Source organism: Narcine bancroftii, chromosome 1, assembly GCF_036971445.1.
Source record: "Narcine bancroftii isolate sNarBan1 chromosome 1, sNarBan1.hap1, whole genome shotgun sequence".
Lineage (NCBI taxonomy): Eukaryota > Metazoa > Chordata > Chondrichthyes > Torpediniformes > Narcinidae > Narcine > Narcine bancroftii.
In genome coordinates, this window is record NC_091469.1 from 390,335,569 (window position 1) to 390,362,324 (window position 26,756).

General features: G+C 39.7%; 1 long non-coding RNA gene across 1 annotated transcript; it reads right to left on the bottom strand.

The window, feature by feature from the left end:
* Positions 1 to 275: 275 nt before the first annotated feature.
* Positions 276 to 14,651, bottom strand: LOC138753071 (uncharacterized). Its single transcript, XR_011351007.1, has 3 exons — positions 14,589 to 14,651; positions 3,703 to 3,882; positions 276 to 1,036 (listed from the first exon to the last, which is right to left on the bottom strand). It is a non-coding gene; the product is annotated as an uncharacterized lncRNA (long non-coding RNA).
* Between the last annotated feature and the right edge of the window lie 12,105 nt (positions 14,652 to 26,756).

Genomic DNA, 26,756 nt, shown 5'->3' on the forward strand with positions numbered 1-26,756 from the left:
AGAAGAATTGAGAGAAAGGAATAGAATCCTTCCATTTTTATACAGTTACGTTGTTCAGGAAAAATGCAGAAATGTAACCAAGTAACCTGAAGACACAAATACATTCACAAGGATGCACTTCATTTATTTTATCTTAATTTTGACACATAAGCAATTTGTAAATAGGATTGCAAGAGGTGAAATTCAGAATATGTTATATCATGGCAAAGGCTTTTCAAAAATTACTAGATTTTACTTATTCTAAGAATAAAGTCAAAATCATACAGTATCTACATTTCTTCATTTATTGCATTCAGTGTGTGTTTAATTGTTAAAATAAGCGCAAGGGAATAATACAGAATTTCAACAGATTCTAATCATTAAAATAAATAATGTTGATGTTTTTCAAAGCTATTCCTCTTGAAGAAGAGTTCACATCCACTTTCTTTAACTCTGGCCACAAATTATGTTGACCTCTCTGTCCCGTTTGCCATTACAGAAGCTAATACAGGTATCACTGAGGAAAATTCTGGGAGCAATTGCTAGTTCTTTGAATATAATGCAGAATTAGAGGGGAATAAATAGGATAAATACATTCTTATGAGCTTAACTAAATCAAGACACAGAGATTATTTGAGGAAAAGGGATGCACCTTATTTTGCACTAAAAATGGCAAATAAGCCCATTTAAAATGTAACTGTACACTTTTCCCATTAACTTCAATCAGAATGATTACTTAGTTCATCAGGTTCTACCCCAATCAATATTATTCACAAATTTTATTTTAAAAGGAAAACTGATTTTCTTCAGCAAAGTTAGAGAATCCATATTTGGGCTAATTTATAGATTGTAATCTCTGTTTTCAGGCTCAAAAATGTGGATGCATTTTGGTTTAACTCGAGATTTGTAAACATCATAAAATGTAGAAACTCTGCAGCAGAATTCTTGCAAAGAACAACAAACTCTTAACATATCATTTTTCGACTTGTTTAAATGTTGATTTCTTCTTCAGAATACACATATTTAGGTTCAGCAGGAATGCTCTTGTGTTACATTCCTGCAAAACACAAAAATGGATATATATTGGAATCCTCCATTTGTCCATTAGTTGTAACAATTCTGAACAAAAATAGAGTATTTTGCTCAATATGGAATTGACTTAAGAATTATTTTATGTCATTTGAGAAGTTAAAATGACTATCTGTGTTTGTTGATCTAAATGGCACAGTTGTACATCATTTTATCTTAGTAATGAACAAAATAATCAATCAAAGTTCACGAAAGCAAAGAGTCCAGTCATGCTTCATACCCAAAGGAAGATATAATTGCAACAGATGTAATGCAACAAAGTTCACGAAGAGACCAGATTTGATGGATTCCTGAGAAGAGGATTTTCTTGAGAAGTGAAATTAAACAAATATGGTCTGTATTCCCCTGTATTTAGAAGAATGACAGAATACACTGTACTATTAAAAAGCCATAGAAAAAACTTTGAAAGGGTAAACAGACTTAATGTTTCTCCCAGCTGGAGTATCTAGAATCAGGCATCTTAAAATTGGGGGACCAAACATTCTGGACAGAGAACAAAATAAATTTATTTATGATGAGATTTCATGTGATTTCATTATCCAAGAGGGTTTTGAAACTTAGTCTCTTAATATATTCAGGACAATGACAAAGATGATATGGGAATGGAGAGATACAGCCTCAGTACTGGAAAGTTGCACTGAGGCATTCAGTTGAAAATGCTACTACTGGATGGTTTTCCACTGAAAGTTTAGTACACACATGGAAAGAACATAAGAAAATAGGAGCAGGAGTGGGTGTTCAGCCCTTAAAGGCTGCCATACAATTCATTATGATCAGGGTTAAGCAGCCTCTCTCCTCTTCTTTTCCAGTCCTCCATACCCCTTCGTTCCCTGATCTTTCAAAAATGTGCCTACTTCTTCCTGAAATACCAGCAAGAAGTTAACTCTCCACACATAAATTGGTACAAGATCAACATCATAGTGGGGAGGTTTTCTAGCACTATTGGGGAAGGTTTAAACTCATTTGACATGGGAAGGGGGTGGGGTAGAGTGGATTTTCAGATGAGGAGGTACAGTTACCTGGAGGAGAAGGGTAAATGCTCATGACTAGAATACAAAGGTAAAGTGCATCTATTTCAAAGTAAGGATTCTAATAAATAAAGTAGATGAACCCAAAGCTTTAATTAACAACATTGGCCTTCTTAATTACTGCCGTCACTGAGACACGGTTGAAAAATACTGGCAACAGTATCCCAGAGTACTGAATTTTCAGTCAAGACAGAAGAAGATGCAAAAGACGAGGTGGAATTGCAGAGTTACTTCAGCATTGAGGGAGGAAATCTCCTCAAATGAGGCCAAATGGGTAGAAATAAAGAACAAGAGAGTCCTATCACTTTGCTGTGAGTGTAGCAGTCAACAGTAGATAGAGGAACAGATATTTATGCAAATGACAGAGAGAATAGATAAATAGGATTACAATAATAGAGGATTTCAATTTTTCAAAAATTTACTGGGATTTCCTCAGCATTAACAATTCAGAGGAGGTAGAATATTTCAGTGTGTCCAGGAAAGCTTTTTGATACAGTAGATCAATAGATCAACAAAGGAGCATAACTGGAACTAGTCATGGATAATGTAACCAGTCAGGTGGAAGGAGTGTCAGTGGGGAAATATGCTGGAGATGGAAACCATAACTCCATATATTTCAAAGTGGTTATGGAAAAAGATTGGTATACACCAGGAATAATGGCTTTAAATTGGAGAAAGGAACATTTCATGAAAATTATACAGAACGTATCAAAGGTAGACTGGAAGCATTTGCTTGTAGACAAGTCAACATCTGCACAATAGGAAACATTCAATGGAGAAGAGTCTCGGGCATCATATTTCTCTAAAGGTAAAAGTCAAGTATAAACACATATGGGGAACTCTGGATTTAAAGTGATATTGAAGGTTGCATTATTTAAGAAAAGGAATAATTTTAAAAATGTGCCAAGAAATAAAGATGGGAAGGCTTGTCAAGTAAATAAAAAGTATAGAGAAATACTTATAAAGGAAATTAGGAAGGCAAGGAGGGTCACAAAATATCACTAGCATTTATATATTTATTAAGGATAAAAGAACAACCAAGGAAAGAGCAAGACCCAGTAGGGACAAGAGCGGAAACCTATGGGGAGAGCCAGAAGGTATACATGAGGCGTTAAATGAATACTTACCATAGGCATTCAAAAGGAAACAAATTTGTCAATGAAAAATTCAGTTAAGGGGAATATGAAATCTTCATAAGCATAATTTCAGTAACAAGTCTCATAAACTCGATGCCTTAGTGGACTCAAAGATGGATAAATCCCGAGAACCAAATAAGATTTATCCTTGGTTCCTTTGGGCACAAGGGAAAAGATTTCTGGGTAAATCTTAAGATCAAATAATGCAATATAAGCTTACAATATGATGATTTTGTTAAATATTTAAAAAATTCTGGTGCAGCATTAAACTGAAAAGCATAGTGCTTTACTATAACTTGAAGTTTATCAGCATTGGTTGTGTCTCTGAACTTGTTGGCTGTCAACCTTATTTGAAATTGTTCCACTGTGCAGGAACTTTTTTTGTTTTTTCCCATATTCTCTTGTTAACTTAATACTGTTGGGAATAATTCATTGCTTAAGAGGAAAAGCATGTTGAATTAGAAACTTACTTCAATGTGTTACACATTGCCAATTGCATTTCTCTTTCGTCTCAAAGTTATTTCCATTGGCTTTGCAACCACCAAATATAAATAGCTCACATTTCTGCTTGACTGAGTTGTAATAATAGCGAAGGTATCTGGCTCGGCAGGGTCCTACATACTTTGGATCTGAGCAGTTCATCTTCCTGCCTAAAAATGTACAAGGTTATTAATTGTAGCTTCTGTAAACTGCAAGATGATTCAGCAAATACATTTCTCAATGCCAAGAAACAAGAAAGAATTGAAAAACAAGCCACCACTGATGAGTAAACATATTGCCAGGAATGGAATTCATGACATGATTGTCATATTTATTCAGTGTATAATCATGTTTTCTTACTGCCACAGCACAGAGAGCTTCAAAAAGGAGAAGGTGCAGACTTCCAGTTGTCATCACTACCTATGTTCCTGGGTAAAGAATGGTCTTCAGACTTTTATTGATTAGTAAAATTATTGTCAGAAATTCATAACTCAAAACACTTTCCACTGAGGTTTTATGGGACAAGAACTAAAGGACATGGATTAAGAGTGAAAAGGCAAATGTTTAGAGGAAACATCAGGGGGAACTTCTCACAGTGAGTACTGAGGGTGTAGAATGAGCTGCCAGCTGAAGTGGTGAGTGCAGGCTTCATTTTGACATTTAAGAAGAATTTGGTAGTTACATGGATGGGAGGGGTATGCAGGGGTCTGGTGCAGGTCATTGGGACCAGGAAAAATAATAGTTCGGCACCAACTAGATGAGCTGGATGCCCTGTTTCTGTGCTGCAGTGTTCTATGGTCCGATGTAGTTATTGTCTTCAGATGGTATAAAATTAATGTGCCTTGGGATTCTCACATCTAATCTATCACCTGGGACTTTATCAAATGCTTTGCCAAAGCCCATTAATGATGCATTAAATGCTTTAATTAAGCTCAATTCTTTTATTTCTTAAATGACTTGATTCAATAAGTTTATGTTGATGGTCCTTGCTTAAGCTGTATCACTTCAAATGTTAATTAGCATCTTTATTCAGCATTTGTTCCAACAATTCCCCACAATTGATACCAGACTGAAAGCCTATGGTCCCTCAGCTTCTTTTTTTCACTTTTTAAACATGGCACCACATCAGTCTTCTGATGCTTTGCCTGATGCAAACAAAGAACAGAATTTTGGTCAAAACCTGAAGTATATCCACACTTGCTTCTTATAACACCCTGGATTTAATTTTATTTGGGCCTGTTGATTTATCATTTCGAAAGATGCCGTAAGATCTTGTGAAAGTACTAATAATTTAAATGTTATTTAGTGACAGCTAGTGGATGTTGAGTTAGTCTGATTTGTCATAATTGGAGAATGAATTTTCAAATTTTGGAGCCACTCTTCAAAATTTAACATCAGAAAAAATTCTAAAATTAATTTTGAAATGTTGAAGCAATATCATTGGACATAAACATTCAAAGGTATAATATTCCTGAATATTACATGATGAAATGTTATATTGTGTTCTTCTGACTGGAAGATTATAAGCATCAGGTTTGTCATTCTTGATCAAAAGCTGTTAAAATAACAAGGAAATCTTTCCACTCTTTTCACATTTTCTTTTCCCTTTGTGCTGTTGGAATAGCTCAATTACTAAAGTAAGAAATATATTTGAGAGATAATAATAATCTTGATAACAATGCCAACTGCATCCATTCTCTGAGTAATATCGATTTCTACTGCCTTTGAAGACCACAAACGTAAACCTTGTACGATCTTGTGTGATGGATGGCAAAAATGACAGTGTAACCAGTTCTCAATGCACTAGCTGTAAACAGTCTCTTATCTGTCTAGAAAATGGAAAATAATCCATATTTCAGGGCTTCACATTGGAGAAAACCCTGATTGATTTGGTGAGGACACACTCATCAATAGCTGTTCCAATAAAGTCCAAATCAGCCCTGGTGTAATCATTCATAGCAGAGTTCTTGAACACTGCTAAATCCACGGACTCGAGGCAGTCCTGTCGCCATTCTTCTGCCTCCCACAACCACCGTCTATTTAATTTTGTATTTGTGTGTGTGCATTATTAAGGCAACTCATGGATGAAGTAAAAGGTTCTTTAATTTAAAGTTGATATGAACAGTACCATGAGGCCATGAGACTGCAAGTCTGGAAACTGTGTGCTTGCCCTGTGCCAGCCAAATATAATCAAACAGTAAGCGATTGCTAGTTGCTTTGCAACCATGATCACTATCATTATATCTCCCTTTCTTAAAACAAAAGTAGCTTACTTTTAACAAGCATGTTTTCTTTGTATAACTCTGGAATGTAAACTTAAACACCAAGAATTTACATTTTCATTATTATCAACATTTTAAAACTTGTTTTTTGTGTGTTCACATTTATATACTTTAAAACTTGAAGAGTGAATAAGATAGCACTATTTCAGTCTATACAGGAATCTTTAAATTTGCTCATTGAGTCTCTTAGGAGGATTCACATGTCTAGACAATCACCTAATTGATTGTCCCTGAATCTGAGTTGTTGCCTCAGACAATGTATTCTCAGCTGTGCATTCAGCTTATTCAACAGTATCCAACTTTCCATCTACTGTGATTGGTCCCATTTGAAGATCTTGACAATTTCTTCGCAGAACAGCACCTTCATCTGTCCGAATGGTGTATGATCTTGGTTGGACTTCACCAAGGACAGTTCCCTTCTGAGTCCATAAGTTTGTTTTGTCTTCTAGCCTTACTTGGTTACCAATGTGAAGTTCTGGTAGGGTTTTGTTCCTCTGTCAAAATAATAATTTTTTTCTTTCTGTTGTTCTTTGAACTTCCTCACCTTCTCCCCCTCTTTTGTTTTTAGGAGGTTCTCCTTTATGGGTAGGTTTGATCTTAGCCTACGTCCCATAAGGAGTTGTACTGGTGACAAACCACACTCGAATGGCATTGTGTGGCATACTGGCATGCTCTGGTATAAGTCTGTTCCACTGTCTTTTGCCTTGTTCCTCAGTTTTTTTTCTGTCTGTACTGATTTTTCCACTAGACCATTGGACTGTGGAAAATGAGGACTTGACGTGGTGTTCAGTTTTGTTTGTCTCTGACTTTATGAGCTCCATTTTTGCATCTGATATGGGCAGTGTACTTATGGTCATGTCCACGAAGGCATTCATGTCTTCATCCATTTTGGTGTTTGCAGGCTTTCTTATGTCAACAGCTCTAGACAATGTGACTGCTGTGTACATTAGCTTACCTGGAGTGTCTGCCATATTTAGTGTATAGTGTCGCAGCCTAATCATCATTCTTTGTATCTTAAGTGGACATTCATTTAATGGCTTTGCAACAATGCAATCAAGGACTTATGGTCAGTCTCTACATTGATTCACAGTATGTGATGCTAAGCAGCTCCTTTTCAATTTGAGCATATAGTGTCTCCGCATCTGTCATTGAATATGATGCATATGCAAAGGGTTGCCAGTCATCATATTTTTACAGAAGAGCTGCACGGAGCCCTCTCTGTGATGCATCTGATGATATTTTGACAGGTCTCGCTGGGTTGTAAAACCTCAGAACTGGTTCCTCTGTGATCAGTTTCTTTAGTTCCCTCCATGACTTTTCATGCCCATGATTCTTCTCCCAGTCAATGTTCTTTTCTGTTAGTCTTCTCAATGGAGCCATCTTTTCTGACAGGTTTAATATGAATTTACCCATATAGTTGATCATTCCATTAAACCTCTGTTCATCCTTTTGCATTGTGCCCTTGGCATGTTCCAAATAGCGGAACACCGATCTGGGATCTGGTCTGATGCCCCCTCATTAACAATAATATCTCCTACAAATGTTAGTTCTGTCACCCTGAGCTGGCATTTCTCTCTATTCTGCTTCAGGTTTGCTTTCCTTGTTGCTTCCAGCACTTTCTTTTGTCTCTCATCATGCTCCATTCTTGTGATTCCCCATACTATGATGTATCTATCCCAGGTGCTCAGAGACCATATGGAGAGTTTTGCGATACACTTCAAGAGCTAAGGCAATTCTGAATGGTAACCTTAGGAATCTGTGTCTGCCAAATTGACTATTGAATGTGCATAGTTTTGAACTTGCTTCATCCAATTTTAACTGCCAAAATCCTGATGATGCATCTAACCTGCTGAAAAAGTTCGCATTTGAAAACTGTGACATGATTTCTTCATGCACCAGAAGCTTAAAGTGTTCTTTCTTTATTGCTCTGTTTAGATCTCTTGGATCCAGGCAAATTCTAAGCTTTCCATTCTTTTTGTCCATAACAATGAGCAAACTCACCCACTCTGTTGGTTCATCTATCTTCTGAATCACATTCAGGCTTTCCATCCTGTCCAACTCTGCCTTTAATTGCTTTTGAAGTGAAAATGGAACTTTTCTGCATGGATGTATTATCAGTGGCACACATTTATCCACTGATCGTGTGTTCTCCTGGAAGGCAGCCTAGACCCTGAAATACATCATTGTAGACTGTATCTCCTTCACTTTCTTCCACGGACTCTTTTTACCAGGTTCAGTTTCTCACAGGCTGTTAAATGTAGTATGGCCTGTACATCCTTTGGTACCACGATGAATGCTAGCATATGCCCTTCATCCTTGTGTTTCACTTGTGTATCACTTTGACTCCTTGCACTAGTATATCAGTACCTGAATATCCTGTCACCTTCACTTTTGTTCCATACATCTTTGGTCTCAGTCTAATCTTCTTAAAATCAGTCTCTGATTTGTGCTCCTGTATCCAATTTAACTGAAATATACATGTCATTCACTTTTAATCTCAACATTCAGTTTCTATTTTCTTTCATGTTTTGATTCACAACATCTACTCAGAATTCCTCTATCTCCCTTTCATGTACTGCATGATCCTTGTTTTGTTGCACTTGGTTCTCACAGCAACGGACATAATGGTTGCTTTTGTTGACCATATAGCATGTTTTACCATATTCTGGACAATTTTTTGGTAGGTGTTGTGTACTGCATCGACGGCATGGCTTTCGATTGTCCCTTTCATTTTTGTTCGCTGGCCACGCCTCTCTTCCCACTTTGGTGTGCTTTTTGTTAAACAGTTTATGTCCATTCTTGCTCACTACATCCACGTTGCAGCTAGTTTCACTGAACAGCTCTTTTGTCTGCAATTTTACAGATTCTGCAGCCCTATAGAGTTCTATGGCTTTTTCCCAGTCTAAATTTTTCTTTCTTAGCAGTCTTTCCCTTAGACTATTATCTGGAATATCACACAAGTCTGTCTTTTATCAGCAAGTTGGTCAGTCCACCAAATTCACATGTTTTGCTTCTATTTCTCAATTCAGTCACATCCTGTTCAATACTTTCTTCCATTTTCTGTGCATATGTGAAAAATCTGTGCCTCTCAAATGTCACATTACATTTAGGTATGCAGTATGCCTCATACTTTTCCATTAGTTTTTCCAGTTTAATTTTGTCTCCTTCAGCAACAAATGTGAAGTTATTATACACCTCCAGGGCTTCATCACCCATGACACATAAGAAAACTGACGCTTTAACTTTATCACTTTTTCCGTCAGCTCCGACTGCCACTAAATACAATCCAAAATGCTGTTTAAATCTTTTTCAATTTTCAGCCACATTACCTGTCAGCTGAAGTTTCGCTGGTGGATATAATCCTTGCATTTTTCACTGTGTCAGCTTCTCTTCACTGATCAGTTGCTGACTTTAGATTTTACCTTTTAAATATTTCCTTCATCTTACTTCTGACACCATGTTTCATCTTGTATTCATATGTGTGAGTTCTCAGACAACATATTGATGAAGGAAACGGTTCTTTACCTTAAAGTTGATATGAACAGCACCATGTGGCCATGAGTCTGCAAGTCTCCTTTACAACTCTAGTATACTGGATGTCTTGCTCTGTGTCAGCCCCTGGAGGCAGCCAAGTATAATCAAACAGTAAGGCATTCCTAGTTCCCTTGCAACCACGATCACTATCATTTCACCTTCTGGCCTGATCTCTGGACTCTCCCTTTTCAGGATCTGTCTGTATACAAGCAGAAGGAGCATAGCCAGGTGATCCATCTTGCCAAAAGAACATTAGGCCCTCCATATCTTATTGTAGCAGCGATCAAGTATGCCGGAACCCTGGTACAGCAGGTTAAGTGCTGGTGATAATTGGGAAGGATTTTCTTGAGACAGGCCTGGTTAAAGTCACCAACTAAGATTTGTATTGTGTCAGGGTCACTGTCACTTGTTTACCGACTACTTCATTCAGATTCTCAACTGTCTGTTTGTAAGTGGCATCAGGAGTGATATAAACTCCTGTAACAACTCTTGGCTACACAGGAAAATCTCAGAGGACAAACCCACCACTCCCACAGCTAGCTTAACTGCACCACTTGGCAAACTGTTCCCTGTAAGGATTCTATTTCTTTCTCTCAAATTCCTCTGTCTCCATCACATCTACTCCCAGGATGAGCTTTTCCATTCCAGACCATCAAGATGTCCTCTTTCTAAAAACATGGCTTTCCCTCCACCATCAACTCAGCCCATACCCACATCCCCTTTATTTCCAGCACATCTGCCCTGCCCCCCTCGGCCCTGAGATGCAACAAGGACAAGATTCCCCTTGTCCTCACCTAACACTCCATCAGCCTCTGCATCCAACATATGATCCTCAATAATTTCCACCACTTATTATGCATCTCACCACCAGACATCTTTTTTCCCCTCTTTTTCTTCTGCAGGGACCACTCCCTTCATGACTCCTTTGTGTACTCGTCCCTTCCCACTAATTGCCATCTTGGTACTTACTCCTGTGACTGCAGGAAGGGCTATAACTGCACCCTCACCTCATTCAAGACTCCAAACAAACCTTCCAAATGAAGCAAGACTTCAGTTGTGAATCTATAGGAGTCATCTACTGTATGCGGTGCTCCAGTTGTGGTTTCCTCTACATCAGAGAGACTGGACGCAGATTGGAAGATCGCTTCATTGAGAATTCCAACTTGCATCCATTTCGAGATATGACTGATCCTTCAGTCCCAATTACGGTCATAAGTCAGGGAGTACCTGTATTTAAAATGCTGTACTTGAAAGTGTGGTGAAAGCAGAGTAGCTGACAGAATTAAAGAGATATCTCTTTGAACACTTCAATCATGTTCACATTGATTGAATCACTTAGACTGCAGTGAACAATGAGAACCTGGAGTACTCCTGCGATCAGAATCCTCCATGGAGTGACGTAATCAACATTTCAGGTAAAGGCCCTTTGCATTTCCAAGACTATAGGTTTGGAAGATGGAATTAATATAAACTGTTGCTCACTTTTCAGGCTAGATATGGTGGGCTAATTTCAATGCAGTATTACCCTCTGAATCTATATCACTGATATGTTCTTATCAATCTCAGGCTTAAATGATTAATCGCTAATTATGTAACCATGACCCTGTTCAGAATTTTACCACAAATAGAAACATCTCAACATCTTCGATGTCATGCTCCCTTATATATTTCCAATAGATCACGGTTCAATCTTCTGAACTCTAAAGGATATAATGTAGATCTAATTTCTTTAGCAGCTCATTGTAGGATAACTCTCTCATTCGAGGAATTAGCCCATTGAACTGCTACAGAACCATCTCCAATACCAGTTTATCCTTTCTTCAATATGGAGACCAAACCAGTGCACAGTATTTCAGATATGGTGTCAGCAATAACTGTACCATTGTAACAATACTTCTCTATTTCTAAACTCCTGCACTCTTTCAATAAGACCAACATGCCATGGCCTTCCTACTCAGTGACTACACCCACTCAGTAATATATTGCAGTTCATGCACAAGATCAACTATATCATTTCATGCTTTGTTAATTTGCAATCTAAAATAATCTACAGGACTCAATCAGATTCTAACTTATGGTGGAAGGAAGGGGAGAGCAGTCTGAGCTAGTCTACTAAACAAAAACAGTATTCAGTACAACAGCTAGAAAAGATCCATGCATGACATTCAACAGTACATGTAGATCAGTGGTTTTCAAACTTTTTCTTTCCACTCACATACCACCTTAAGTAGTCCCTCTGCCATAGGTGTCCTGTGATTAGTAAGGGATTACTTATGGTGGTATGTGAGTGGAAAGAAAAAGTTTGAAAAACCACTGATATTGTAGATGAATTCACATGTCACTGAACCATAATGGACACAGTCATGCTGATTAGAGAAATATGATGACTTCCCAGATCTTATGCAAAATTAAATCTGCTCACTTTCCACCACCTCTTTCAAAAGATAGTGTCAGGGCTTTGATGGTGGTCAAAACTGAGTTAGACAACTTGCAGCTACCAATATGTACATGTTTTCAAAAAGGAGATTCTCAGATCAGGTAAATTAGGGAAGGCCTATTGCCCTTTCGTGAGACTGAATTTTGGCAAGTTGGACAACCTGGCTGTGCTCATTCTAGCTGTATACAGACAGAGCCTAAAAAGAGAGACCCTAGAGATCAGGACAGCCAGAAAGAGGTTGCGGGAGGCTGGATAATGGCAGCAGGACTGCCTTGAGTCAGTAATTGGGCAGAGCTCTAGAACTCAGCTGAAGATATGAAAGATTACACCTGGGTCATTACGGACTTTATTAGAACAGCTTTGGTCGAGCATATTGATGAAACTAAATGGTACAGGGTTTTCCCCAAACAGAAGTCCTAGATAAACAATGAATTCTGGAAACCTTGGCAAACTTCTACAAGTGTGTAGTCAAGTGTTCTGACCAGCTGCATCACAGTCTGGTATGGGGGCACCAATACCTTTGAGCAGAAAGGCCTACAAAATGTAGTGGACATTGCCCAATACATCATGGGCAAAATTTACCACACCATTGAGAAAATCTATCTAGAACTTTGCCATCGGAGAGCAGTGACAATCATGAAGGATGCACAAGACCCCGCACTTGCTTTGTTCTCACTGCTGTCATCAGGAAAGAGGTATAGATGCCACAAAATTCATACCATCAGGTTCAGGAACAGTTGCCTCCGCTCCACTGTCATCTTCCTAAACAACAGACTCAGTCAGAGACTCATTTAAGGACTCTTTCTTTGCACATTACTTATTAGTGAATATTTAGTTTTTATCTGTATTTGCACAGTTTTTGTTTACATTATTTCTATGATCACTCTTCTCTCTTTTGGATAAATATCTTTTTCTTGAATACAGTTTACACCATCAATAAGTGGAAATTCTGCCTGGCCACAGGAAAAAGAATATCATGTTGTAAGTGATGTCATGTATGAATTCTGACAATAAATTTGAACCTTGACTTTGACTCTTAACTGTGATGTTAGATGAAAAAGAGCCAACATGAGAAATCAAATGGAGGTTAAACATTGTTGTGCAATGAAATAACTGTGGTACAGAGAAGGCTGAAAGGACAGCAGAACAACATAAATAGGAGTAGGATAAGACATTTGCTCTTATTTACTTCCCTTACATCATAAGTCTTGATTCATTTAATATACTGAAATGCAGGAAATACTCAGAAGTTCGTGTAGCATCTTTTGTGAAGAAAGAATTATATATAATGTTATAATGTTTCAAGTGGACCACAAAGAGTCCAGCCATATTCTAGAGGAACACTGGATTTCTGACCCCATTAGATCTAAAGTGGCAGATGGGAGGAGAGTTGGAATTTGCTTTACAATTAAACAGCCTTGTCTCAGCTGGTCCTAACCTATATTTGGAGGTAAAAACTCAATGCTGGAGAAACTCAGCAGGTCAAACAGTGTACCTTATATAGCAAAGATAAACATACATAACCCATGTCTCGGGCTTGAGCCCTTCATCAAGGTATGGGAACAAATGTTACTAGTCTTGGAGTCTGTTAAGTGAATATGGGCTTAATGGTGGGAATGGGAACCATCAGTGGGGAATTAAAGGTACAGGTTCAAGATTCAAAGTGCCCATGAATTCATCTCCAGAGCTCTTTCAGCCCCTGCAGCTGAACAGACCCCAATTCAAACCACTGACAGCCCAATATGCATGTCTAAATCTCCAATATGATCAGGTAGTCTTCAGTTGCCAAAGCCCTTCACAAGCCATTTTGGCTTCAGCACCCTCTCGAGGTGATGTATAGATGGGGCCAAAGGAACCAAATGGGGATCTGGTGGTGATATGTAGAGGTGGGGAATGGATATAATCAGGAGGGGTGGGGGTTGGGGATGACAAGAATAGGGGTATTAGGCACCATGCAGGTCAGTGCAGAATCTGAGGGAAGTTGATGAGAATGTGGAAAAACAATTAAATAGAATTCATGTAGAGGATGGTATGAGAGATACTATCTCAATTGGAATATTTGGGACATTAAAAAGTAAAACTAACTAAATTGAAGCTACAAATAGAAAACTGGCTATCATTTAGTAAATTAAAGAGCAAATTCAAGTAGTATTATTGTTTCTTCCTCCTCTGACATTCTCCAAATATCTTGAATATATCGAATGAATGTCAGTTCTGGAACTGTATTTAACATTTTTCCCCACATAGTTTTTGGAAGTGGAGTAACAGGAGATTCAATTTTTTTTAACGATACTGCACAGTAGAAGACCCTTCCCAGCTATGAAGCTCCTACTGCCCTAATTACATTGAATTAACCTACCAACCTCCTATGTTTTAGAGCGTGGATGAAGCCAGTGAACCCAGAGAAAACCTATGCAGGTCACAGGGAGATCATACAAACTCCTTAAAGATTGTGCCAGATTTGAACCCAGGTCACTGGCACTGTAACAGTGTTCCATTCACTGCTACACTAACCATATCATTTAAGCCTAAATCAATACTGGAAATATGGTACATTTTATAACTAATTCTGTCCTCTACTGGAACTTTTCCCACAAAACTAACTCTTTTCAAAATATGTTACCTCTTGACGGTATAGCCAGCAGCAAGGTGGTGCAGGTCAGGATGAAGAAGCACCACTGCATGTTTGGTCAACCCGAGTGAGTTGCTTTGTTTGCCTTGTCAACTGCAGCTACTGGTTGATCTGGATCAGCGGCAGTGGGTGCACTCACTGACTGGCCACATTTTATAGAGTTAGGTTTCCAATCGCTGCGCTTGGTTGAGTACAGAGATAGTACAGTGTGGTTCCAAATGGAAAACCAATGGCACCAAGCTCATTATGCATTGGGTCAGAATGTACAGAGTTGGGGTTTACGGTTTGGATTTAAAAATGGGTGGGTAATCATTAATTTTCCAAAGTCTATTTTATCTTACTTGTTAAGGTAAATCCATTCTTACAAAAATATGACCTTTCCCCAGAGCCATTACTCTCATTTTTGGGGGTGTGAGATGTCATGTGCTGTGAATGTGTACATTATTGCTTTGTTTCTGATTAGCTGCACACAAGCACAACATATAATTGCAATTAAAATGAATCTTTGGCTAGGTTTAATGTCATATGAAAGAATCAATGTTTGACAGATAAACAAGATCAAGCATTAAGAAAATCAGAAAGAAATCACAAAACTGCAGGCAATGAAATTCAAAATAGAAACAGTTAAAGCTTGGAATACTCAGCAGATCAGTCTACTCTGATGTAAGAGAAAGAATTCATGTTTCAGGTTAATATCCTTTCGTTGGACCTGGACTTTCAACCTGAAATATCGACTCTCCAGAAAGCCTGCCTGACCAACTGAATATGTCCAGTATTTTCTGTTTTATATTTGTAAGCATCATATGGTGCATGGCGCCTGCAGGATATACCATCTACAAAACAGAATGTCGAATTTTTCAGAGCTTCTTCAAAAGGATTTAAGAATGATCATTAAAATGTCATAAGAAGCGCTGCCTTAATTCAGCTATTTTATATTTTACAGAGGCCCTGTTGTACAAAATTGGGGCATTTACTGTATAAAAATATAAATATACATACACAATTCTGGGCAATACCAAGCAAGTCATTAAGTATGAAAACACTGGTCTGGTCTCAACAGGACCAATGAATATTGGAGAAGGTCGGATTCAAAATTGGCTTAGTCCAAGAAGATAGAGAGGGTCATGGTGGAGGGAAGTTATTCAGGCATAATGTTTGTGACTGATGGTACCCCACAAGGTTCATTGATGGGACTTTGGTTGTTTGTATCTATGATGGGGATGAAAATGTAGGTGTTTTAATTGGTAAATTTGCAGAGGACATAAAATTACTGGGATGGCAGATGTTGCAGAAGGTTATCACAGATTTAGGCAGAGAAATGGCAGGTGAAATTTAATCCAGACAAGTATGTGGGGCTGTATGATATGATGGTTAAATCCAAAAGGAAATTATGCAGTAAATGGTAGGACCCTTAAGAGCATTGATGTACAAAAGGATCTTGAGGTGAAGTCCATAGCTCACTGAAAGTGGTGTGACAGATTATGTTATATTTTATATTATGTATAGATATGTTTTTGGAAGATAGATTGTGGTGTTTTTAGTTAGGTCACACACAGATACAAACACTTCAAAACATATCTCATTTAAAATGCTGGAGCTCTGCTCAAGCCAGTCAGTCCAGGCTCTGGGTGCCTTTTCAAAAACTTTGAAGAATGCCTACAAGTAGATATTAATTGGACATGGTGTGGAGTAATGGATTATTGCTTTGGAAAGCAACAGAAGAATGGACTCGAAGATTAGGTCTGGTCCCGCAGCAAGCTTGTGAAAAAAAAAACCATTTTGCAGATGGGTTGTGAGTTCTTAGTTCAGCCTGGTCAAAGCCCTTGCGGTCCATACAAGAGCAGATGGCTGGCTATATAATGTTTCACTTGAAATAAGGGAATCAAAAAGGAACTTTATGGTGACCTGAAAGAAAGGTTATCATCTGGAAAACTTGATGGGGAAGTTTCTTCAGCACTGATGTGGCTGATCAGAAGGAATCAGTTGTGAGTGTACAATGAGCAATAAATTTCTCTCTGAAACCTGACAAGAACCTTCCTGAGCAGTAACCATTTACTTTCAAGCAGCAAAGCCTGGTGGAATTCATAAATGTTATATTCTGTGCACAGTACAAGAATTGCCTGATACCAGTGAACTTGGAGGAATGAGAATTGAGATTGGACTATGAATCAGAGAACTTTTTTTGAACTTATAAACACATTACATACATGTGCGCTTAGAATTAGAAAGGGCTTAAGTTAGGTTAAGTTAATAGTAATAAGTTAAAGTTTGATCCTGTTTTCATGTTTAAAGATAAATAAAAGCTACTTTTGTTTAAGTAACCATTTGTCTTGGTGAATTTTTATTGCTACTGGGTTTTGGGGGCCTCTAGGCTCATAACATTTGGGGGATCATCTTTTTTGGATTGAAAATTGGATTTTGGGATCTTAAACTTTTGGAGTTTTTGTGATTTATTAGTTAATTGATGTTTCCAAGCTAATATAAAGCTTGTGTGTGTGTGGAAAACAGCAGCAATGAATGTTAGTACATTTTTGTCACAGCCATCACCTGTGGAGCTGCAGAGCAAGAGAAAAGAGAACCTGATAGTTATTTCTAAGGCATTAGAGATGTAACCATGGGGTGGAACCAATGAGTTGCTCTGGTGGAGAGTCAGTCTGGGCATTCTGGGCTGTACTATAGCCTTTCTCTAATTGTATGATATTGAATAATCAACTGCCGATGATGCCATTGAATGTCCAGGTATTGTGACATTTTGGGGATGGTCAGTAATTAGCACATACTTTACCTAAATCTACCCTACTTCTGGCACCATGCCAATTGCCCTACTCCAGCATCTATTGTCTGTTGTCTAAGTCTGTGTCTGGTCATGCTCTACTTTACACTCAGAGAAACTGCAAATGGTAGACTTGATAATTATCGGCAACCAGTAACCTTATGATGGAAGACAAGTCACTTAAAGAAACAACTGAAAATGGCTGGGCTGTGAACACAACCCTGAGAGACTCCTGCAGCAATACCTTGGGCCTGTTATGGGAACGTGCATGTGCGCGTGATGTCATATACATGGAGTTACATTGTATGATGAAGTTCAGTTTGCACCATCTCGTCATGAATAAAGACAGCTCCTCTCAAGTAAAGTGTGTTCAAAGGGAAAATACATAACAAAGTGGCAATGAGGATTAAAAAAAAATAAAATTCCACTCTCCGGACAATGGGATCTATAGGATTTTTGGGTAAAAAGAACATCGGAGGTGAAAATTTGGTGAAAAAAAAAGAACAATGACATGACAGGAATGATGTCAAGCTTCAGCGAGACAAAAGCATGTGCTTAGTAACAAAATAAAACCCTAGAGGAAGACCACAAAAAAAGTTAGAAAAGAGAAAAAGAGTGAAAGTGAGAGAGAGAGAAAGTGAGAAAGGGAGCCAGACCCCAAGTGAGTGGCCAAACAGTCAAGGCTCGGACAGCCAATGGCCAGACACTAAGAGAGGGGCCAAACAGCCAGAACCTGGACAGTCAGTCACTGAGTGAAGGGCTGAACAGCCAGGGCCAGGATAACCGAGGGCCAGTTGCCAAGAGAGGGACCAAACATCTGGGTGCCAGATGCCCAGGGGGAGGACGGACAGCCGGAGCCAGCACCCGAACACCCAGGACCGGACAGTTGAGGCCAGACACTGCTACAGAAAAGTGATGCACTAGCCAGGGAGTCCGTCACCTGTTTCAATGCAGCATTTTCCCATCTTTGAAATATCTGAGAAGAGATTGGAATTCCAGAAGATCAAAGACTGCAGAGAACAGAAGTTGTTTAAAAGGCAATATTAAGGGCCTTTTGGATATGAAGATTGCAAAGGACAATCTTCGGCTGAAAAAGAACATTGCTGTGTTCCAGAAAGGGCTCCATGAAGTGTGTCAGGAACTCGATTTAGTTGCATGTCCGCCAGAACAATGCTGCAGATGGAAAAAGATTTGCGGTCACATTTGGAGGTCCTTTTGAAGAAGAAGAAAGAGAGGATGCCAAAATTAAAGTGCCTTAAGGAGGAAGATGAAGAGCTTTTGATATATTGTGTACAACGGGCTACTCCATTGATTATGATGTTGTTCCCATTGTGAACAGCTAGATGCATTTCGCCAGCACATTGATTCATTTAATGAAGGAAAGGACCACAAGGGCTGAGTTTGTAGAAACAAAGAAAAAAACTCAATCAACTGCCTGATACTAACTTTGACAGAGATATTGTGTGTGAGAATGAGGATGTATTGTGTCTGTCCAATGAGGATATTATAGGCCTGAAAACATTACTTCAACGGTTTGAGTTGAAGAGGACTCAGAATGAAACAAAGTGTTCAGAGCTGAGAAGTCAAATAATTAACCCGTGGGACTAGTTGAAGATTTCTGATGAAAAATGAAGACATCAAAGCCATTTACCTGAAGTCTTCAGAAATGAATCATAAGAAACAAAGACTGTTGTGAAGAAACTCAAAATATTTAATGTCTTCAGGGCACATCTGGCAGATGAGATGAACTTTAAAACTTCATGGAAAAGAGAAAAGAAATGGGGAAGCATGAGAGGGAAAGATAAAGATAAAGAAAAAGAGGGAACAGGAGTGAGAGGAACAAGATAAGGCTCGTGGAGAATAGGAAAGGCAGAAACAGTGAGAACAGGAGGAAAAGATTGATGGGAAAGATGGAAAACTTGGATGACAGGGAATCTAAGCGAGACTCACTGAAGGAAGGAGAGCTTCAAGAACACAAGATGGAGATAACCATTCGCAATTCACTACACAGATGAGAAGGATCGATACAGGATCGAGGTGAAGAGGAGATTCTTTGGCAATTAAACCTCCACAAGGAACCTCAAAAACAGTTGAAATGTCAGACTCCAGTTCGGTGTTCTGCATCCCCAAGAAGATCCAAGAGAAAAAGACACTCTTCAGTACATTTAAAAGACCATGCACAGTGACTTTATTCAGTACATCGCAGACTATGGGCAGTGACCTAAGGACTTGGTATGTTTCCAGTTAATACATTTTGTTAGGTAGTGCGGGATTTATAGTTGAAATTCTCTGTAGTGTTTTTAAAAAGTTAAATTTAACTTTACACTTATTTACCAGGAAGCACAAAACATTTTTTTTGAGGGGAAGAGTGCTATGGGGATTTGCATGCACACATGACATCATATACACGGAATTACATTGCATGATGAAGTTCAGTTTGGCGTCATCTTGGCATGAATAAAGATGCTTACAGCTTCTCTCAAGTGAGCTTATTTTCACGGGGAAAATATACAACAAAGATGATTAGCCTCCAACAACCAGAATCAACTTCCTTTGTGTGATTTCTCCTTGTTTGGCACAGGCTTCAATTTTACCAGGGCACATTGATGCTTCACTCTGCCAGAAGCGGTCATGTCATCAGAACCAGTCCTGCTTATCTCACCTATGGATTCAGCTCTTTTGTTTGTATTTGGATCAAGGTGGAAATAAAATTTAGGAACATATGATTATGATAGAAGGCAAACTGACCTTTGTCAATCATTCACTATAATCGTCCACGATACCTTTCTTCCCTCTGATGATGAAATGTGGGGTGATTGGATTTGTCCTGATTATTCTGTGCAGGAGACACCTGGGCAAATATCCATGTTTTCTGTTAGACACCAGCTTTGTGGCTGCACTGGAACAATTTGTCGATGGGAACACCTTGTTCTGGGCAGTCATTGTCGGTACTAAAGGTATGGTGCATGCAGGGCACTCAGCCGTTTGTTGGTATTTCTGTGAAAATTGATAGAAGAGTAGCTTCTTTCATGGCTGGATGGGTGGGGAGGGGTGTACATCTAGGGAAAAAAGACAAACCTAAGCACCAACTCAACACATCTGGTTCAAAATTCTTCAGCTTTTTTTTTGTACTGATATTGCACAGTTGATCCCAGAGTACTGCAGACACAGAGTGAAGGTTTTGGGGAGTGAGCAAGGAAAATATATATTATCTATTGTTTAGCCAAAGCTAATAGTCAAAGCAAGTAATTTCTTTTCATTTAAGTTCTTCTATTGGAGAGGTAAGCTCACTCCCCTGTGGAGATTTAGACAAATTTAAGTCTGAGGGAAAAACATCAACAATCTGTCCTCATGCAACCACATTTGACACGATGACCAGAAACACACACCAGAATCTTTAATTGCTTAAAAATGAGGATATTCAGTATGTCACCTACATCCCTCAACAACTTCTATAATGCACCATTAAAAGTATCCAATCTAAGTGCATTACTATGTGCATGGTACAGGAACTGCTCTGTCCAAGACCAAAAGAAACTGCAGAGACTTATGAATGCAGTTCAGACCTTCATACAACATTGGACATCACCAGGTTCAAGGACAGTTGCTTTCCACTGTTTTCAGGCTCTTGAACAAATCTTACAATTGTAAAAGTATGTTGCCTTTTTTCTGTTCCAACTGATCATTATCTATAAATCTGTAACTCTACAATATATACTGTATGTTTATTATGATAATATATATGGATGATTAACTAGGCTGCCTGCAAAATGAACCCTTTCAGTATCTCAATAAATGAACTTGAACTCCTTGCAGTTTCAGATTGGCCGATAAACAAGGTACCCAGTGCAGTCAAGTATAATTGTGACCATTTCAGTTGAAGTCAATGAGATTCAGCTGTCTGGACTGGAGATTGATGTTACCCCCCCCTCCCCCCCCCCCCCACCAGTGATAGGGTTAGAGATGTCTTCAACCATTCCAGGATATTGTATATGTAAGGGAGAGAGTGAATAGCTAGTAGCTGTGACACATGTTGAAAGAGGGACAGGGTCCTACACTGCAAATTTAGGGTCTTCGGTAGCAAATTAAATAGCAGCATTTTTAATGTTGTAATCTCCAAATTATTTCTACAGTCACATGCTCCTGAATGGATGTATCTGTATTGAGGGCCTGGAGTATTATAAGGGTTCAGTCAAACATCAGGTCAATCCAGAAGGCAAAAGGCAAAAGCTTGGGCAAAAGAAGTGCCCAAGACTAGAAGAAACTCCAGAAATTTGGCCATCAGACAAATCAACTCACCTCCAACCTCCATTACCTCTGTCAACTTCAGGAAAGGAGGAGTTAACATTTTAAAGGAACCTTCCCACTCTGGTCATAATATTGTATATCCTCTCCTCACCACATTGGGTAGAAGATACAAGAGTTTGAAAACATATACCACCAGATTCAACTGTTCCCACTGTTAACTGACTCTTGAATGGAATTCTCAAAAGTAATTGATCTCACTAAACCCTACCAAATCACACTTCTTCCACTACACTTTCTCTCTGTTTTCTGTGACACAAGATTATACACTTTGTTTGTCTTTGCACTATTTTTTGTATTTAAATATGAGTATCCCCTTTGAACTCATTCCTGTTCATTAAAATGAACAGAGTCACCAACCTTGCATCAGATGTACAATGGGAAACTGCAGGATGCAGGAACGCTGCCCTGGAATACTTAAGGAATCCAGCATTAAACAGAGTTATACTGAAATTAGCAAGGGCATTTCAGGATGATGGGGTGTATAAGTCCACTTGAGCAGCCAATAAATGTGTTGTTAAATTGATCTTCCACACAAAAGATTGCATGTCACTCATCTAAACTATGAGGGACATCAATCTATGAACTGATACCTGATAGACAGGTTAACTGATTTGTAGCCTTCATTTGGCCTCTTCATCTTTCACTATCCCCTTGAGATGCTAGTGATCTTGTGTACCCAATTACCAAAGTGGGCACTCCATCCAAAGGGGAAAGGAGAGATCTTCGAAAGACAGATCAACCAAGCTCATGTCAAATGTAGAGGTTTGATTTTGCAGTGGGAAAGGATATAGATAATTCCTGCAAAACATATCCTCCAGCCTCGTCAGTTATCCTTGGTCTGATTCACTTGAGGTATCCAACACCATCTGTGCAGGGAAACCCTTTATGCATCCTTCTTCTTTACGTAGAAATCAATTTTGGATTGCTACCCTCACCAGGAGCTCTCTGAGGGAGGGAAAAAGTAACTGGGACACATTGGCAGGGCATTCCCAATCTTCAGGTCTGCCCAAGAAATTGTCCATGCCTCTGTGATATGGAAGGGAGCCTAGTGTACAGTTTCTACTTAGAACTGTCAGAATGCTAGAAGTTTTATAGAACAGCCAAGTTCATTTAAAAAAAAAATCCATCATCGTCAGAGTGGGCTGAGTCAGATTGGTAAGGTTTTGGCCCAACAGGCTTTGGTGAAAACATGCAAGAGGCATGAGATATTAGGAGTTGAAATAAGAAAGGAGTACCCTATTCGAGAAACAAAAAGGATTAAGCAGGTAGGCACAGAAAAAGGCAGGTTTTAGATATCTCATATATTTTTCTTCTGTCATAAACAGTGAGAATGGCAACCAAGGCTGGGGAATGCTCCACTACAAAATGTGGGTCATGAGGGAAGCCAGCAGTATCCCTGACAACTTCATCTGTGAGAGGTACATCCAGTTACAGCTTCTGACAAGCTGAATTAAGGAATTGGAGCTGGAGTTGGATGAACAGACAGGAGAGGGGGTGATAGAGAGGAGTTACAGGGACATGATCACACCTAGGAGGCAGGAGGAGGGTAGATGGGTGACAGTCATAAGAAGAAAAGGGAACAGGCAGGCAGAGCAGGGCACCTGTAGCCGTTCCCCTCAATAGCAAGAATACCATTTTGGATACCCTTGTGGTGAACGATCAACTAGGGACAAGCCACGGCGATCAGGTCTCTGGCACTGAGTCTGGTCCTGTGGCATAGAGGGGAAGGGAGGAGAAGAGGCGAGCTGTAGTGATAGAGATTCCATGGTTAGGAGGAGAGATAAGAGGTTCTGTGGAAGAGATCAAGTATCCTGGATGATATGTTGCCCAGGTCTGAGATATCTTAGATTGAGTTCACAGCATTCTCAGGAGGGAGGGTGAATTGCCAGATGTTGTGGTCTATATAGAGACCAATAATGTGGGTAGGAAGGGTGAGGAGGTCCTGTAAGGAAAGTTCAGGGAATTAGGCACTAGTTTAAAGGACAGGAATTCCAAGAGTTGTGATCTCAGGATTGCTACCAGTGCTACATGCTAGTGAGGTTAGAAATAGGACAATAATGCAGCTTAACATAACTCAAGACATTGTGCAGGAGGGAGGGCTTCAGGATTCTGGATCATTGGACTCTCTTCCAGAGAAGGTGGGACCTGTTCTAACGGGATGGTTTGCATCTGAGAGAACTAATATCCATGTGGGAAAGTTTGCTACTGCTGCTCTGGTAGGTTTCAACTAGGTATGCAGGGGGGTGGGAATCAGAGTGCCAGAACAGAAAGAGGAGTGGAGGGGGGAAAATATGATGTTAAAATTACATTGCCTATTAGAAGTCAATGGGTTGTATGTGGTGGAAATGTTCTCAGGTGTATTTATTTCAATGCAAAGAGTATTGCAGGAAAGGCAGATGAGTTTAGAGTGTGGATTGGCACATGGAATTATGACTTTGTGGCCATTAGAGAAACTTGGTTGTAGGAGGCGCAGGACTGGTAGCTCAATGTTCCAATCTTTCCATGCTTCAGATGTAATAGAACAGGGGGGGGGGTGGAATGAAAGGGGGGAAAGTGGCATTGCTCATCAGGGAAAATATCACAGCTCTGCTCAAGCAGGACAGAGTAGAGGGTTTGGCTACTGTTAGGTCTGCTTTGTTCATGAATGAGTGAGACAAACACCAGGCTGAGTCGAAATCAGGGTTCTTTGTTCTTTATTACCGGATTGTAACACTTGCGACTAACAAAGTTAGCCGGAGAATGCATTCTGCCGTTATCAGCAAAATGGTGATTTTTTATACCCTTGGATATGTGCTTAGAACATCATCATATCATTACTTGTCCAATGACTAAAACTGTTGCTATCCTTTCCCTGCTAGCTTCCTGCCTCTCAATCCATCAATGTCTCTCTTATCTTGTAAGTACAAGGATGCATTCTGTTACTCCTTAGTACTGGGTGACTCCTTCTCCGGTCCCATCTCATGATGTTTTACCTAACAGGAGTACAAGGACACCTCCCCTTCTTGTTACTGCCCTGTACAGGGTAACTCCCTACACATTCCCATCTCATGATGTTTTACCTTACAATCCCTCCTTTGTCCTCTTTAGAGGACAATCTCGCCCTGACTATGCTACCACCGCGTTACATTAGTTCGCCTATTATTGCCAAGCTCTATACGGGTTCTGTTCACAGGGCAGTTCGGCTGGTGGGCGAGGGCTCCCCCAACGCTCCTTTGCGTACACCCCCCATCCGTCACCCCGATCCCATTGCCCGTTTACAAGTTTCATCCCATTTGCCCCCAAGCAAAAAACTAGCTAACCCCCCGTACATTAGTAAATTCCCAAGTTAACATATGGTCTACAATCTAATTCATAATACTTGTTCTACAATCTGATTAATAATGTTTGTGTTACAATCAATGTTATAATATTTAGGTTACAAGCAAGGTTAAAATTATATGTGTAACAATCTAATTCACAATCCCTCCTTTCCATCACATTCCCCTTCAGACTCCAGATCGATCTCAGCAACTTTCTCCGCCTCCTGTAATGTGAGATAGTCTTGCTCCACAGCCTGCACAGCTTGATATTTCGGAGGCAGTTCATCACGGTCAGCAAAGGCTTTCTCTATGGTCCTCGTGACCAGCGTTCGAATGCATGGAATACAACAACAGCCACAAGTGATAAAAATTGATACAGAAATGAACAAACCCAGCAAAAGTTGTCCTAACAATGTGCTCCATCTCCCAAACACTCCCTGTAATCAGGATAAAACAGGATTGGAGACTCCAGACTGGGCTTTTAATTCTTTCGCCAATGCCCTAAGTTTCGTTAACCCCTTAGTGAGTGATCCATCTGGCCCTGTGTTATTAGAGATAGAAGTGCAGCATAGATCTCCAAACATAGCACACACTCCACCTTTCTCTGCCAGGACCATATCAATCGCTATCCTATTCTGAAGTGTCATAAGGGAAGTTTCTGACAGTTGTTGATGTATTGCCTCAACAACGTCCCTGGTCAAATTTGCAAGGCGCTGGACATTATAGTGAATAAGGTTGATCCTATTAACATTCTTATTTACAGTGATGGGAAATATTGCACTAAAAACAGGAAAGCTTTCAAACCCAGCTGCAATCTCATCGGCTAATTTAAATTCGTCCGGAATATTCCGGGCTTGGCCAATGGCATCAATCCATACCCCATCAGGGTTCCTTCCTCCCGGCCCCAAGAGTCCAACACTCCTCCTTTTTCTCCACAGCCAACTCTCTGTGTGGCGCAATTCTAGGGAATCCTCGTCTCCCTCCTGCCTTTTGACAATCAGCACTGGCGCATTAAGGGTTACTAGAGCACACCGACCATCCTAGTTAGCGGGGAGCCAGTTGTACAGCACTCTTCCTCCACAAAACTCATCTGTGTAGTCATTCAATCTGCTACAAGTCTCCTTAGTTTCAGATTCATTTTTTTTGTTATGGGACCTCAAAATCATCCCCTGTATATGTTCATGATAACCAGTAACCTGTTTGGCTGCCCTGTCAGGCACCCATGTGGCGTTTTCCCTGCTAATAGTAGGTCGTCTACATACTGAATCAGTGTAACATCTTCCGGGAGCTTTAATTTCATTAGGATTTCGCTAAGGGCCTGATTGAACAGTCCTGGACTGTCCTTATAACCCTGAGGTAATCTAGTGTATGTGTACCGATGTGCTTGGTAAGTGAAAGTTAACCAGTCTTGCCATTCCTCAGCTAAATTCAAGCAGAAGAATGCGTTTGCCAGATCAATGACAGTATAGTATTCGTGCTCCGGACTCAGAGCCCTAAGTGCTACATATGGGTCTGGGACTGGTCTCCCGATGGTCTTGGTAGCCAAGTTAATCTCCCGGAGGTCGTGTACCATCCTCCAGTCTTTTCTACCCGGTTTGGGAACAGGCATGATGGGCGTGTTCCACATACTGTCAGGTGCCGCCCTTAAAACCCCTGACTCCATTAACCCTTCTATCGTTCCTTTAATACCCTCCTCCTGACTGGGCGACAAGCGGTATTGTTTTCTCCATATTGGTTTCTGCCCGGGGTTGGCCAATTCTAGAAATACCTCTCCTTTTA